This window comes from Wasmannia auropunctata, unplaced genomic scaffold (genome assembly GCF_000956235.1).
Source record: "Wasmannia auropunctata unplaced genomic scaffold, wasmannia.A_1.0 LD336095.1, whole genome shotgun sequence".
Classification (NCBI taxonomy): Eukaryota; Metazoa; Arthropoda; class Insecta; order Hymenoptera; family Formicidae; genus Wasmannia; species Wasmannia auropunctata.
This window is the reverse complement of record NW_012026795.1, coordinates 1,299,361-1,299,835: the sequence shown is the minus strand read 5'-3', so window position 1 is coordinate 1,299,835 and position 475 is coordinate 1,299,361.

The window sequence follows — 475 nt, the reverse complement described above, 5'->3', positions numbered from 1 at the left end:
TTTTTTTAGAATTTTGTAGAATTATGTAGAATTATGTAGAATTTGTCCGTCTGAGAATGCAAATAAAAAACTACAAAAATTGACAAAAGTGTTCCAATTCTAGCTATTTTATGTAGATTTTTGTAGTATTTTTTAAAATCGTGTAAAATTTCATAGATTTTCTCAGTTATTTTCTGTAGTTTTTCATAGAGTATTTTAATTTTTTTTTTAAATTTGTAGAAATTTTTCCGCCAGGGATTATTAGAATATTTTTGTAAATTACATTATTAATATTTCGATCGCTACACAATAATCATCAATTATTGTTTTTCTTATTACTTTACATCTTTATATACAGGGTGTCCCGTAACGCTTAATTAATATTTCAAGGCGTGAAAGAGAATGAAATTTTGAACTAAAAGTTCCTCTTTCAATTTTGGCTTACAATTAGACCATTATTTACAGAGTTATTAACGAATAAAGTTAATCAATTAGA